General features: G+C 48.7%; 1 protein-coding gene across 5 annotated transcripts in view; it reads right to left on the bottom strand.

The window, feature by feature from the left end:
* TNIK (TRAF2 and NCK interacting kinase) overlaps nt 1–15656 on the bottom strand; it is a 164991-nt gene that overhangs the window by 84840 nt on the left and 64495 nt on the right. The window lies entirely within an intron of this gene.

Genomic DNA, 15656 nt, shown 5'->3' with positions numbered 1-15656 from the left:
AGATTAACAAGCTAAATTGTTAAATTAGCATATTATTCATCTCCAGAAATAACACTCACTATAGCACATAGGTGAGCAGGACTATAACTTTATATTCCCTTATATATAAGGGAAACACATCCCTTACACCAATGCTTGCACTTATGCCATCCCCCATCTCTCTTGTAGCTGAAAGGAGAGTGGAGACAGCAGCCCTCCTCAAGCTCAGGAAGAACTGAGAGGTTTCCCTCTTCCCTGGATAAAACCACTGGCGTAAGAGGTCCTAAATCAGCATCCGAGATCCCAAATCCTTCCAGAAGTTTCTGTAGACAGTTCCTCTAGATGTGGGTTGCACCCCTTCCAATTCCCACCCAGGGAAAACCACTGGTTACAACGTGCTTCCCCCCAGCCTGCGGCATTGCCACCATTTAATACCACCAAACTGGCAATGGGGGTTGTGTATCTGCTTCACACTCACACAAAGGACCGTGCACAGATTTTGGCCACAAGTGTTTGAAGCTGTAGGTTTTGAAGAGCTGTGCTTCACGGTCACAGGAAACCTTGCGGCAGACCCGATTTCAAGACGTTTCTGCATCTGGCAGGGCTTTCCCAGGACACAGGAACCAACATCGCTCTCCTAAAATGAGTTCAAAGCCTCAACAAGGGAAGGTCTAGTCTGGAAGATGAGTGGACTGAGCGTAATGGCATGGAGCAAGACAGAGACAGAGATGCACAACAGACAGCAAATACACTAAAAGTGGGTTTAAGGAGCAGCCTATAGAAACCTGAGGCACCAACGGACTAAGGAGAGATGTTCCTGACAAAGAGCAATGTATTAAAAAAAAGAAAGACAAACAGTGCCTTAGGAAAATACTCCCAGAGCTGGTCCCACGCTGAAGGCAGCAGGATTCAACGGAGCACCAGTGGGATGCAGGAGGAAAGGGATGCCGCCGGTTACCACTGGACCCCTTGCAACTTTCCTAGGCCCTTGGCAAGCTTTGCTCTTTGCTCCGGCACCCCCAGCACACGCAGGTCCGGGTCGGCAGCTGCCAGCGCGGGGGCAATCCCCCCGGCGCTCTGCCAAGGGCAACCCCCCCATCGCCTGCAGCCCCCCAGGGCAGGGAGGGCAGCGGCCGGTCCCTGGGGGTGCTCCGTCCCCTCCTGCACAGCCCGTCCTCCCTTTGCCCCCGGCTCCTCTGCTTCTCTGCAAATGCACATTTTTGCAGCTAAAAGAAAGCAGTACAGTCTGTTCCCAATAACATTAGTTCATGACAGCCATTTATTACCACCCTTTAACACCCCCACTGTGCTTCTGTTTCACATCACTGCCTATTCAATGCTGCAGTATTCATAACTAAAATTAAATCTCCTTTTAGGAGACCCACAAGGCACCCTTTCACACAGGCCGCGTCTCTGATAGCAGCACCATGTTGCTCCTTCCAGCGGGAAGCACTGAGCCGTGAAGGGAACGGTGCTGCCCACGTGTGCCGGGACCACCCAGACCTCTAAAGGGAGACGCTTGGCTCTTGAAGGTGGCCCAAGAAAGACACAGCCTCCTCCGACGGGCCAGGCTATCCCACCAGCTGACACCTTCCTCCAGACCATCGCTGCTTGACATGTGGCAGGGGACCACCACAAACCTGGCCAGGTCTGGACTGCAGTGGGGAGCTTTCTCATCTCCAAACACCGGGCAGACCCTGATTTCCATGTGCTTTTGCTGTATGCAACCCAGTTTGCCCCACAGCCAACCATTTCTGCACGGTCCCAGGGTACCTTGGCTTTATCGCGGCCACAACCACACCGGTTTCAACGTTCAAATGCAAAATCCAGGATGAGCCCACCAGCTTCAGGACACCAGTTCCCATCACAAGTGAAGCTGGCTGTGCGCAGGATACGGGAACAGATGTCCCATGGCACCAAGGGAGCTCTCTAAGCCCTTCCCTGCAATTACTGGGGCTGCTCGTGACCTCGGACTATCTGCTTCAGGATGACAGCGAGCCGCTGTGTCCAGAGCTCAGGGGCACCAAGCAAGGTCTCCGCCACGCAATGTGCTTTGGCAGGGCTGCTGCTGTTTCTTCTGTATTTGTAGAGAAAAAAAAAAAAAGGTCCCTTCAAAACAGATTGCTCCTAACGTGCTCCCTGCTGCAGGGCAGACAGGGCTTAATTCCTGCAAAGGTGTGCTGCTGCCTCCCATGGCAATTCATCCCAGAACACCGGAGAGAAGTAGGTACCTCTCAGTCTCCTCAGGCTTTTGGTACCCCATTTATCTGTGCCACGCATTAATCCGCTGCATTTCAACACACGAAGTCTCACCTGCTCTTTAATCCATGCCCTGAATCAGTAACTGTATTGCAAACTGCAGCTGAGTTAAAAAAATGGCCCTTGCGGAAAAAACACTACACATGCTGATGGAAATGTGGTTTCTTGAAACACCTCTTCAGTGCCATCTGCTTGACTTCGGCTCTAGTTTCATAGTAGCAAGATCCAATTTTGGAGGTGGCATGTAAAGTGCAAGGTAGCTGTTCAACCAACAAACAGCGAGGAGAACCACCTCCCGTGAACCTGAGTGCTCACCATCCTCTCCGGCAGCGGGGATGGACGGCACTGGTGGCAGGAGACAGCCACGGGGGAGCCAGGTAACGCTGAGGTATCCGTTAGCTAAAGCTGATTGAGTAATTTTTTTTTTTTTTTTTTTTTTTTGTCCCTGTGTAAGGAAAACTGAGTATGAAGGAAAGCCCAAATCTCTTCTTAGTGACTTTCCGTCCAGGAAATTTAACTCTATGGCTGTCGATGGTTTTCCATGAAAGGCTTCCATTGCATTTCATTGAATTGCCAATGGCATAAAACGACCGTGTCCATGTCCACGTGAATTACCCAAGCTGACCAAGCAGCCCAGCCTGCTTTCCCAGCCCAAGTTTTTCCCATTCCCTCTGTTTCTCCATATAACTGCAGGGCAGTATTTCTTTTATCTCAGCTCACAGCACGGTACAGCTGCATATGCTGCCCCACAGCCCCCCATGGCCGTATGTTTCTCTGCAGACACGATGACCCAGGATGAACTCCTGGGGTCCCACCTTGGATCTCTCCAGATTTGATAACCAGACACTTCAGCAGGGGTTATCGAGGCAATTAAATGGGGCTCTCATCTCTTTCACCCCCACCTGCCCCACGTCTCTCAGCTTGCAAGAAGGAGCCCGAACACAAACCCACCAGGTTCTTCTGTGCACCAACCCTAACGCCCCAAATCCAGCAGAAATTTGGGCTGAACTTCGGAGGTCCAGTCCCATTGCTGGCAATGGCTGAACCTGCACAGCAGGAACCAGGACATTTGTCTGGTACCTTGAACCAATTTCTAAGCAAGCCATCCTTACAACCCTTCCACTGCCTCACTCCTCGAGTCTCTCCAGTCCTGCTAACACTTGGATCAGTTCAGGTCTAACCACCTTGATTCCCGACCACATGGCAAGGCTGACCAGCATCTGAGCCCATTCGTACATTCAGGCTTCATACGTTCATCACTCGTAAGCAAGGCTCCAAGTCCCTGTCTCAGAGTGGCAGAAATAACAAGAGCAAGCTGATAAAAGTACTTAGGTTTCATGGGGCTTAGGATAAAATGCCACATCTGCCAGAAGCTTGCACGTATACCTCTTGGGGTGAGTTAGGTCTTCACATTAGGAAAATAAGCCTAAGAGTGACATAAGTAACCCCACACCTAGTGCTACAGAGGGCTGAGGTGCTCCCCTAAGCCCAGTGACTTTGTAACTCAAGATACCGCAGACCCCGTGTTGCACGTTTCTATCTATGCCAGCTCAAATATCAATTTTAGACCTCACATACTTGAAAACAGCTGGGCTTCACACTCTCTTTTATCCAGAGTTGCCTCCAGGGTTTTTGTCTGCCCTGAGCAGCCTTGACAACTTACTGTCCATCCTATCCTACTCCAAGTCACTTAGTGTCAGTAGTCAATAAACATTTTGCAGTGCCTATGTTCTACTGATTTAAAAGACCCAGCCATGCCTAGAGCAATAGTATGTGGTGTACATACTAATTCAGCTGTACACAGCTACATCAAGACTTTCATGCTGTCCGCTGCTTTAAGCAAGTCAAGTATCGGGTAGCAAATTTTTAGAACCGCTTATTGGAAAAGGGAGTCCAAGAAATTACATGTAGACCCTTTATCCTTATATTTGCTTTACGTATGTCACATGTGCATTTGCTGCTTTGTCTGGGATAAAGATGGGATTTCTGACTCTGCTGCCGAACAGCCCCACTGTGGCTCACCTTCTAAGCCAGCCTTGCAGGTTAGGATCAACTGAGTTCATCAGCAGATTAAATTGCATTGCTTTCATAGCTTCCCACTTTCCAAGCCTCCTCTCTCAAGCAGGAATTTCCTACCCTTACATTGGCTAGGCAAAGCTCTTCTGTTAAGAAATAAGGCAGCCAGATCACTGCTTTTCCCTGCCTTCCCCAACAGACCTGCAAAACAGACCTCACCGAGGGCTGCCCTTGCTTGGCAGAGGACCCTCCTCCTGGGACACCCGGCGCCCAGCAGTCCTCATTTCTCTGCAAAACGGAGAAACGGGGGTGCGAGGGCTCCTCTAGGAAAGAAGGGAGCCCTAGAAGGCCACATAAAGCAAAAGATCCCCTCCAGCCCCACACACAATCCCCATCCAGCCTCGCAGCAGGCAGCACAGCCGAGCAGGGGGCTTTAGCCAGAGATTTGAAAGCAGGGAGGAGAGGAGGAGGACTTGGGATTAGCAAGGGAAGGTTAAACCGGTACCAGGGATTGCATGGGAACAGTACCAGTGATTAGACGGGAACACTACGGCTCAGGAATGAGTGGGAGGAGGCCAGAAAGGACCGAGTGTCCCTGCTACCTTCAGTGCTCGGGGACACAAGGGACCAGCTCAGCACCGGCACAGCACGTCGCTATTTGGCAATTAAGGGACTCCAGCCACTGCAGCCACTGTCTGATGTGGTTATCATCACAGGAGGGCTATCTAGCCATTAAGGGTCCTATTTACAAAGAAAGAACATGTATAGACACAAATCGATGCTGTACAGTTTAAAGGAACCATCTGAAGGCTATGGATTTTACTCACTGTTATTTGCAAAGTGAAACAAAGCAAACAAAAAAGCTCTCAAAGCAGCCCGAAAAGCTGCCTGCAGGCAGGGCGCCTGCCAGAACGTGGGCAGCTCGGAGGCTGCCTGCAGCTTTGCAGGGAGAACACATATGGGCAGGGGGTGATGGCCTTTTATTCCGCTGGATAAAGATCTTAGTGGAAATCTGAAAGGCTCGGCGTGAAACCTCATCCACAGCTAATCCAAACCTCAGACCGGCTATGCCGTGCTGTAGGCACGTCAGGAAGGACCCAAGGCCAGGCGCTGCATCGAATCAAACCACGAACCTGCAATTTCAGCTGTACTGAGAGAAAGAAAATGATAAGATATTGCTTTATAAGCATCCCTCTGGACCGGCTGCTTCCTGCTCCTACCTGAGGGCAGCTCAGGCCACCCACTGTCCCATCCCCTAAGGCCAGGACAATGTGCCACCCCTCCAGGGCTTTTAACCCTTTCCCAGCAGGATCGATGCTGGCTAAGGACTAAAAGCCACCAATATCTCACAGGCAAATTCATATTAAAAATTCAAGATCTTTCCCAGCAGCAAGAGCTGGCTGGAGGACAGAACCGCAGTTTGGTTTTGCTGCTCGGTATTCAGGGTCTGGGCATCTGTGACGGAGCAGGCACAGGCAGTATGTAAAAGTCCACCACGACACAGGAGCGGGGAAAGACCTCCCTGCATTTTTCCAGGGGAAAAAAAAAACAAAAAAACCAAACAAAAAACCCGCCCAAACCTTGCCAGTTTGCCCACTCCTTCAAATCCCCACAGCTGGGGGTAAGTTCTGATACACTTAACAGGATGTATAAATTCCCCTTATATTAGATCCCTGATTAAGCTAATGTTGATTTTTAAGTCTGCGGAGTCTTAAACTCCAAGGAAGGAGAGAAAGCGCAGCCGGCGATGCGCGGTGTGGGCCGACTTCCCGGGAAGCGGGGCCAAGGCCGTGCCGAGCAGCTGGGCGCTATTCCTGGATCCCCACCAACTGCACTCGACCTTGGGCGAGACACCAGGCTCTTCGCCGCTCAACTTTGTCCCCCAATAAAAGGGGTAAAATAATACTGTAGCTACCCCATAAAGATGATGCAATGCTTGATGCTATATTGCAAAAAGCCTCCAAAGCCTTGCCTAGACATAGAAGCATGTTTGCGAATAAAAGGAGCTGTTCCTCACGCAGCCATAAGCTGCATTAGGGCCCTGATTTGCACCTTCAAACAATAGCACTCTATAAATTCTTAATTATTTTTTTTTATATAGCAGAGGGCTTTCATTTTCCCAGCAGCCTTACCAAAAAAAAAAAAAAAAAGAAAAAGAAAAAAAAAAAGAAAAAGGCGCACAATTTCTTTACATTTGTAATTCAAATGCTCCTACACAGCATTTCCACAAGACTGCTTCAAAAGTGCACTGGAAATTGTAATTAAAAGCTGATCTTCTTTACGAGATGACTCAGGCTTCTGCAGGCTTCAGCCCTGGCCTCAGACAGCTCTGCCAGCGGAGCTCTGTTTCCTAATGGCACACGGTGAGCTGCCAGCATTTATCGAAGATTAGGGGAAGGTTTGCTTAAAAATGAAGAGCAAAAGATAAAATGAAGTTATTATCACCTAGTTTCTGGGCGTCATCAGAGGGGAAATGAGCAGCCCATGAGAGAAAAGGACCAAACCCCTCTGTGTGCTGGAGGATGTGGCTTTGCAAACAGGGAAACCATGTTTTTGCTAATGATTTTAAAAACAGAAGCCTTGTCACAGAGTGAAAGGGTTTTCCCACAGGACCTGGCAAGGGTCAGACTAAAACCCTCAATGCAAACAGCCGGTGAGCCCAGCGAGGGTGCCAGTGCTGCGGTGAATGCAAGAGACTTGGCTCCCTCCTGTTTAGATCCAAGGATCGGCTGGTCTTCAGCATCTCCAAAGAAAACACCGAGCAAGGGCCCCTGCCTGCAGAAAGGATCAGAAAGGCCAAGCTGGAGGCAGAGAGGGGATTGGGGAGGGGTAATCCAGGGCACCTTTGTTTCCAGGGTCCTTCCCCAAACCCAAGGGGATCCCAAGATCAACTCAAGCCAATTGCAAAAGATGAGAAGAGATGGGAACTACCTTGCAACCCACCAGTGAACCACTGCTGAGGACATGGCTCTCCTCTCCAGTTTCTCCATCCCCTACAGCAGCCCAAACGCTGCCTTGTATGAATCTCGTTTGCTTTTCTCAACAGCCTCACCCTCCACTTGACCATCCCCACGTCAGCCCAGGGGGCTGGTGCTGACACTGGCGCTGAGGAAGATGCGAGGGCTCCATCGCTTATCCCATGCTCCCCGGCACGGTGTGCGGTGCCAAACCAGACAGAGATGCAGAGAGGGCTCAGGAGATGACAGGCGCTCATCTACCAGATCAAAGGCAGCATTGCCGTACAGACACCAAGGAAAGCCCCTCTCCTCTGAGCCATCTCCTCGCAACCCAACCCATAACCAAGGCATTCATTTACTACTGGTCTACCCCATCGGGAAGCCATGAGGCAGGGGGTGAGCCACATGGAAACGGGGTGCTGAAGCCCCCCTGGACCACCAAGGGAAGGAGGGGGGCGCAGAGGATGGCAGCACCCTGGGCAGCACTGAGCCACCCCGCATCCCTGCATCCCTGCTCCCCCGGGGCTGGCAGCAGCAATCCAGTCCTTCGCAGACAGAGGGTTTTACTGCTGTGTGCTGCGTCTTACCTGGCAGAAGACAACAGATTATTTTCCACGTGGTCTCCTTGGTCTTCAAGCACTAAGCCACCATGTCAGCTGTAACCAAACTGGCACACCCTTAAAACCAACCAGAACCCAAACTGTGCTGTTAGCCTTTAAAACCGGCATTAAAATGCCCATAAAAATAACATGAAGCTCATCGAAACACGTGTTTTTTTGTATAAATACCATCATAAATGTAATCTGCCCCTTTGCCTTCAGAGCAGAAAACTGCCTTGTCAAACCGCCTGGTATTTCTCACCCCTCCCACCACTGTAGCTCAGCAGGACACACCAGCCGCAGGAATATCACCCTGGGATTTAATTTCTAGTATTTCCACAGGCATCACATTTCCCTCAGGGAGCTACAAGATGTACCTGGCCCATTTTTTTTTGTTGTTTGAGTAATCATGCGGGTGAGGGGGTGGATGAGGCAGAGATGGTGTGTCCTGGTGCTCCTCAGAGTGATGGCTTCTGCAAGAGGTGACCCTCTGATGGGGACTCCCAGGCAGGTGAAGGTAGCTGGGAGACTCCAAGAAGGTAATGAAATGCCAGGGCTACATTTCCTCAGACAGGAGCAGGGCTGTGAGAAGCAGAGGACATTTACAGCAAAGGCACTGGGCGGCTGCGAACTTAAAACCTCTGGATGTGTCTCTACATGGGGTCGTTCTTCTCCTGTTCTCCAGGGTGCACTTGTACAACCTGGATCCTCCAGAGAGGTGAAAGATGTTCCTTCCCTCACATCACAAAAAGAGCATGCAGATCCCTTTGAACAAAACAGCTCCTCCAAAAGAGGCTCATATTGTACCACAGAGATGACTCCATGCTGAATAGGAATACATGTTTTTAACATGCAAAGCACAGCACAGGCAAATGGGCAGGGAGGCAGACTTCTGCCACCATCCAAGTACTGCAGGGCTGTGCCCAAAGAGAGTCAGACCCGAGTGCCGTTCGAGTATCAGACGTGCAAGATAGAACCCGTGTTCAGGGTATGGTAGAGAAGACCAACATAACCCTAAAGTCCATCTGTCATTCACTTAATCATACAAAAGTGGAAGATTAGACAGTGGAGGACACAGACAACAAAACAAATGTGACAGGTCATTTTTGTTCCCTCCCAGCACCCATCTTGCCTGCATTCAGGTCACCACCTTAAGAGGCAAGACACCAGGAGGAAGACTTCTCAATCGAGCGTCTCCTGATGGAAATCAAGACCACAGCAAATGGGCAGCACACGTTGAGCAGAGACCAGCCAACCCTACCGAGCACTGGGTTTTCACACTTCTTCCTCAGTCTGACAGCTCTCAGGTCAGTACAGAAGAGATTTATTAACCACTGCAAAGTTTTGGGCCACTTTTTGCGTGGGTGATGTAGCAGTCTCCCCACCTGCAAATGTTGACGGTACCACCATCACCATCACTGACCCTAAACAAAACGGCTTTCCAAGTCCCTCCAGCACAGATGTAAGCACTGCTCCTTGGCACCCACCAGTCTGGCCTTTAAACCTCCTCCCTCCCCTTCCCACTGTTGGAGGGATTTAAAAGTTGCATAAGCTAATTCTCACAAATGAAACATGGAAGTGTAGAGAGAGCCTTTTAGCTAGGAAAAAGCACACCTAGGACAGACATTTCCCCTAATTCAGGCCCTCCTTTCCAGGCCCCTGCTCCCGCCTTTCACTCGGGGAGGCTTGCTGACCCCAGTGTAACTTTTCTAGATGTTGCCTCCAACCAAGCTCACTCCAGAGAGCCCACAACGCCGTTACAAATCCATCCTGGCTATTTAATTACAAGTGAATAATTGCGGTTAATGCTGACAGCGGTGATGCGACCGAGGAGTGAAGTCACTGGCAATACCAGCAGCACCAGCGACTGCGCAGGAGATGACTGCAGAAGCCACAACTCATCAGCGCTGCCTACAAGCCGTGAGCCTCCAGCGCTTTAAACAAAGGAGGAAGATGAGTAATTTCAGACAAAAGAACGAGCCCTCGTCAAAACTTCTGAAATGCAAATCTCTGGACTGGATTAGGTACCTGTGCTACAGCCCTCTTTTTTCTTTTCTTCTTTTTTAAGCTTTTCACATTTTGTTTCCCTCTTTCAGATTTCCAAGTTCCTACCCATCTCTGGAAGAAACAAGCTGAGGTATTCCCTGAAGGCTGCTGTTCCCAGTACCTTTCAAAGAAAGAAGAACCAGAGATTTTAATAAATGTAGTCCCTATTCACCCCACGCGCATCCCCCAAAATTTCTGTTGCAATATCTTTCCTCGTCTCCATGGGATCTCAAAGCATTAATGTGATAGACCAGAAAGAAATGGGACTCAGCAAATAAAACCTGCCCTGAAGATAAATGGCAACACAGAGGGGATAAACCGCCTCCGTGTAAGTGTAGATCCACCTGAAGAGATCGGTCACCACTAAGTTGACCTGAATGTTGGCCAAGTCAGGCTGTTCCCTGCGGGAAAGGCTGACGGGGAGCCAGGTTTCATGGTCGTGGAGGATAGTTGCTAGGAATAAGAGATTTCAGCAGCACTTGCAGACTGGGAAAAGCTCCTTAGACCTGCTCAGGACATGCCATCTGTAGCAGCCTCTTAACATGCTCTGAAATGATGGTCCCGTCCCTCCTGAAAAGGCTTATGCTGATGATAAATGAAAGTCATCCTCATAGTCCTGTCTTAAATGCTGAGGGGGGAAGAGTCTTTTAAAAGCGCTCTTAAAACCTGCCTCAACAAAACTATCCGTAATGCACAACGTTGTGATTTAATGTAAACATGTCCCAGTTCTGCTAAAAAATAAGTCAGAAAGAAGTGAAAAACACCTGATGTGACAACAGAAAAGAAGAATGTGGTCTCCCCTGAAACTCCTGGACAGCTTGAAAACACTTCGAGGAAATCCGAAATAATTTCTCCTTCTGAAAGCTTAGTGAACAGGTCAAAAATACAGCTGTCCTTCCAAACACCACAAGCCCCCTGCTTTCCTGAACAATTTTATGCAAATTGGATTAACCACCCGTTGCTCTTCGGCTCTGAGGTGAGAGTTGCTTGAAATGCAAACACTGACTTAGGAACATCAAGGAAAGATCTTCTGACATACAGCAAACCTGGTCCTGGGTCAAGAGGCTTCCAGTCTGGTAAATCACTATTAAACAACTGACTGAATAAGCTAGTTCTCCAGGAAATAGGCTGGGTCCTCGCCCACCCCACGCAGTACGTGGTGGCTCCCCGGCTCACTGCCACCTTGAAACGCTCCGCCGCGCTGGGGACCAGTGCCAGGAGTGATGGGGTGGGAGGACACTAACGCCCCTCGCTCTGCAAACGCTGAGGCTGGGAGGAAGGAAAACAGAAGTGAAACAAAGCCTAGCGGAGCAGGTAGCAGGAAGAGTAGTCATTTCTCCCCTTCCTCCCCCAAACCCATTATTTACAGTAAAGTATAAAACCATGTGTCCCTAAAAATACAAGTTCAGGCTTCCTGTGGCATTGTCTGACAGCTGCTTGCCTCCAGCTTTCAAAGCCTCATGAGACCCCACTGCCTCCTTGCTGCCTTCCTCCTCTCTCCCCTTTATTTTCATCCTTTCCATTTTCCTCCCCTTCTCGCTTTTCCCCGTTTCCTCTTCCACTGCGGTCCTGGTAAGGATGGTGAGGTATCCCTCCGATACCAGGTATCCACCTGGTAAAGTATCTATCCGAGAAGGATGCCGGAGGACTTGGTCAAAGCCACTCACCCCATGGTTTCATCTCAAGGAGGGGTTCAGGGATGGGGCTGATGGGAGGATTCCTCCTCTCCCCCACCCATACTTCTCTAATTGTGGCACCTGGACACAACATAAATTAAAACTAAAAGCACCTAAAAGCAGGCAGAATAAAAGAGAATAATTCAGAAAAGCAACAGTACATCTAATTTATTTAATGAGAAATGAACAAATGGCAATTCCAAGGCTGCAAAATTATCCCATTCTGTAGAAGAATACATATACTTTTAAGAAAGGGCAAAAAGGTGGGCAGAGAACATTTTCTATTTATGCAATTACTTTTGTAGGACCAGGCCATGCTGCCATACCAGTAGTAAGCAGTTCCCCCGTCTTGCCATATATGCAAATATAAAGATCCACATTTCTCAGGTAACTCACGTTTTACTGCAGTCCTAAGGATATCTCCGCACCCTTGTGTTTTTGGTTTTTTGTTTGTTTGTTTGTTTTTCTTAAAAAAAAAGGTTAATTGAGCATTGCTGCCATCTCTTAAGCCAGATCATTATATGAACGTGGGTATCTGCCATGCAAAGATCTCGATTTTCCCATCTTTTCTAAACCACCAAGCCCGCCCCAGCATTTCAGACTGAAGACTGATTTCCAGCAAGAATTACAATCATTCCAGGATTTCTGTAACATACGGAGGAAAACCTCACACCACCCTTCAACCTACTAACTTGCCTTCTTGACCCTATTACAGGACAGAGCCCCCACAGTCTTGTATCAGGCGCACTTCTACTGAAAGCTCTCTCCTCGGGGTAAGGGCACATCGAGATCCCATACGGTCTGACGTGGAGAGACGCAGGAGGCTCAGGCTGGAGGGTCTCCTGCTCAGAGGGTGTCACCCCTTCTCAGGTGGGGACGAGGGCGGCGGGGCTTCCAAACGAAGCGCCTTCCAGGGGGCTAGGAGATGCTATTTATTCCTATTGACGTCTATGCCGCGGCACTCCCAGAGAAGCAGCTTTGCTTTCACACAGGCTCGACCACCTCCCGCCTGCCCCAAAATCAGTAAGGTTTACCCCAGCGCTCAGACCACATTTGGGAAGCTGGTGCTTACACAAAAAAAAAACCCAGTGTTCATTTGTAAGCTGATTTCCCTTACATACAATGCTATTAAAGCACAAGTGCACAAAGCACCGTGCCACTTCACGACTGCCAAACCACGCTTCAACGTGCTGACCACACACATTCTTTGCTTTCCGAAGCAAAGCACGCAACCCAAAATCCTCAGTGCTTGGACTGAAAACACACCATCCCTCTACCATTTTATCCCAGCTTCCTCGGCAACAAGCTGACCCGGAGATCTGACTCACGTGGGTGCATGCATGCGTGCGTGCTTGTGAGTTTTAACGCTATTAGGTAGCTTCAAAGACATCAAAGATAATTATTTTCTACCAACTTCATGGAAACAGGCAGCTGGGTGGCAAAGGATGCTGGACGCAGCCATTCACGAGGTTTATCTCCAACAGCTTTTAATCCCGTCGGCCCCTTTCTCCAGTCAATTATTGCAGCCTCTATGTTGCCAGAAAAGTAATAGGAGGGAGAAACTATAGGTATAAGCAGACATAATAGAATCCTAATTTAATTAGGGAAGTACTCAATCAACCAAGAGACATAAATACAAAGGAAACCAGGTTTATTAGTTCTGGTGCTTGCAGAAATGCCCATTTGGTTCCCGATTACTGCAGGAGGGATAAAAAAATCTTAATAATCTTAGTAATCTTAATAGCACAGTCCTAGTTTGGTCTTCCAGAAGAAGTTAATAACAAAACCAACCAAAACTCAAGAGCTTCTAGAAACATGGCACTCATGATGGAGAAGTAACTGAGCTCATTACGGGGAGAGCCTGGTTCTCATTTAACTGCGGTTGCAAAATACAAATTACAGGTTGGCCAGCCTGAAGGGAATAAGTTTTCGACCCCAGTTCTCAGGTCTGATTTACACCACTGCTTCTCAGTGACTCCAGTGCCTCGCTTTCCCCTGTGTAAGAGGAAAGTCAGGATCACCGGGTCTAACAGCACACACCAACAGGCTTTGAGAAGAAGGTGAAGCCACCAGCCCTCAGTGCTGAGCCCAGCAGGGGTCACTTCGCCCACAGAAAGCTCCATCCTTTGCCACCCCACCCTTCTTTGGGGTCTGCAGGTTCAGAGCTGGCTTAGCGAAACAGCGGGCGTATTTAACATTCATGCTTTAATGCCTGGATAAAGGTTTTGCTGAGAACGCAATAGCACGAAGTGACTAACGAGGGGCTGGGGAACTATTTGGAGATTAACTAACTGATTTCGTGTTATGAAAGAGCAGGTTATAATTTTAGGATTAGAAATCCATATTTTGGATGTCAATACCTTCCACGAGAAAAGGGCCAGGAGCAGTGGCACGATGACGCTCTAATCCATCTGCGAGGAGCTGGCAGGGCAAGCGGAGAATGAGCCATCCATGCCAAGAAACTCTAAAAAAATATAATAAATCTGCCACAAACACCACTGTCTCTCTTCTTATTTCTCCAGTAAAATGGTCCCTCACTGGGCAGGCTAACACGCACCACCGTGCAGACTCCCACCGCCTCTGCTGGGGTTCTCCAGCTACAGCCACAAGATTTGAGCGCCTGCCCAGTGACGTGGCAGGGTCCACCCTACCACCAGATGGGTCCAAGAGGAGTTCTCCACCAGCCAACCATCCCCACCTCTCCCTGCAGCCTCCAGGTACTGCTGACAGCACTGACAGGTGCCAAAAAAAAATATAATTAAATGCTAGATAGAGAAAACACCTATATATGCAAAGCCATGTGGTGAGACTGTCCGAGCATCTCCTTCAGGCACTAATTCAGTGAGACTGAGACCACACAACTGCACCGCTATTCTTCCATCCTTGCCTCGGTTTAAAGGAGATAGTTAACCAGCCCCAAAGGACTGTGACCTTTCTGACATCCCAAGAAGTCCCAGCTTCAGTGTGGCCTTCGGGTTTATCTATCCAGGATAAGGAGGAACCCTTCGCTACATGATGGCGAAGTTCTCAGCACCCTGCAGGGGTGCATCTCCACCAGCTCAGCCTTCTCCAGTCTCCAGTGAAAACCAGTGGTTCCCTGTTACCCCAGTAAAGCTGCAGGGCAGCAGTGTGTCACTCTTGACACTCACTATGCATATATAGACATATATACCCACACATATATGTACATATATATAATCTATACAAAGTGCTGAATCAGCACTGCACATCCTACCTGCTTTCCACCAGGGCTATCACGGCTGCTGGCTCATCAGGATAACCCCCAGGGGGGTCAGGGGTGCAGTTTGACGAAACCATGACTATTTAAGCAGAACAACGGTCCTCTTGCTGCCTGCAGTACCCAGGGCACTGTCTGAAGGTACGTTAAACACAATATTTATCTTACCAGGGGCTCAGTGCTTTATGTTTTGAGATTTTTTAGCTTCCAGTTAGAGGGAATTTTGCAGGCTCATAAAAAGAAAAAAACCACACTGTATAGTGGACATAATTTACCAACATATTTTTCATTTAATTTCATTCATTTTTACTCCTTCCTTCCTATTTCCATCCAGTTTTTCCTCTTTCTCCCCACCTCCTCCAGTTTAGGTTACTTAAAATTTACAAAGTTTGAAACAAATAAAGCCAGACTGAAAATACACAGGAAGTCTTCAATGCTGCAGAGGTTAAAAATAGGCTTAAAACCAGCTAATGTCAGCATCAGCATAAAAGAAAGGACACCCTGACAGCTCTAATTATTACATTCTCTTGTTTTGCACTTGTGAAGAGCAGCAATTAAATCTCTGCTTGGGCTTATAAGGAAAAAGTAAAGTGCTCTGCACCTGCAAAACGGATTCTGTTCTATCGGAGGATTTCAGCTCCCCAAAGCACATTATCCAGGGCAGCCTGCACAACAAAACCCATCCTCCCCTTTCCAGCAACCGAGGATTTTGCAGCCGGTTCACGGGGAAGAATACTAATAACGGCAACCCCTCCTCTTCTGCCTTCACTAGATAGATTTATTTAAGAGAAAGCTCACCATTTCTGGACAAACCGGTCGCAGACTATGTATGTGTGCAATGCCTGAAACTGCCATATGGCGATAAAAGTATTTTTATTCATAATCA

The sequence above is a fragment of the Nipponia nippon genome, unplaced genomic scaffold (assembly GCF_047370975.1).
Source record: "Nipponia nippon isolate SJK-2023a ecotype South Korea unplaced genomic scaffold, ASM4737097v1 scaffold_7, whole genome shotgun sequence".
In the NCBI taxonomy this organism is placed as follows: Eukaryota; Metazoa; Chordata; class Aves; order Pelecaniformes; family Threskiornithidae; genus Nipponia; species Nipponia nippon.
The sequence above is the reverse complement of the archived record's forward strand: the minus strand, read 5'-3'. Positions and strand labels throughout refer to the sequence as shown.